Source organism: Gavialis gangeticus, unplaced genomic scaffold (assembly GCF_001723915.1).
Source record: "Gavialis gangeticus isolate Ggan-Ray unplaced genomic scaffold, GavGan_comp1, whole genome shotgun sequence".
NCBI lineage: Eukaryota > Metazoa > Chordata > Crocodylia > Gavialidae > Gavialis > Gavialis gangeticus.
The window spans coordinates 8,083,140-8,083,945 of record NW_017729007.1 but is presented as its reverse complement, the minus strand read 5'-3'; positions in this window follow the sequence as shown (position 1 = coordinate 8,083,945).

The following is an 806-nucleotide window of genomic DNA, read 5'->3' as shown; positions in this document are numbered from 1 at the left end:
TTTTTTTTTTTTTTTTTTTATACAGGAACTGCAAAGAAATGACCTGGCCCCTTCTCAAGCCAAAGTAGCTGAGTGTGCTCTCCACTGTCCTATCTCAAATAGGTATACCAGCAACGTGGAATAATGGGGGATTAGGGGTAGAGACCCAGCAACCCCTCTTCCTGCTCCCAACATGTTGTTTGCCTGGACTTAAAAGTTGCTCACATGCTTCCTGCAGTGGGAGCTCCTCTGTGAAAACTGTAGGGTTGGCCAAGCTTGGTAAAGAGGCCCATTGTGCTGGTATGTACTTGTTTATCCTATCACCAGTCAGGCCACCTTACTTGTGAGAGAGTTGTGAACACATGCACACACGTGTACATGCACACACCCACATTTAGGGGGAAAGGGGCTATGGGGACTCAAAAATCAACAGAGAAATCAAAATCACCACATACACTTTTGGCCCAGCTTCAAGACTTCTGAACTTTTGTGGGTGGGTACTCCATTTAGCATATTAACATGAATATAAAATGACCCTGAATTTAAGACAGCCCACAATAATTAGATTGTATACATGGAAAATTTATACATGATTATTGGAGGGAGTGATATGGAAGGCAGTGAGGGGACAGGCAGTGTTGGGAGCAGTGGGGGACAGGCAATAGCGGGGCATGTGCTGGGGGCAGGCAGTGTGAAGGTGGTGGTGCAGGCAGGCAGCTTGCTCCCTGCCCCATTCTTAGCCCTCCTTTGTGCCTACCACCTTGTAGCCTTAGGCCCCTGCCCCACTTCTTCTCCCCTCTTCACTGCTTCTGCTCCCCCCCACCCCC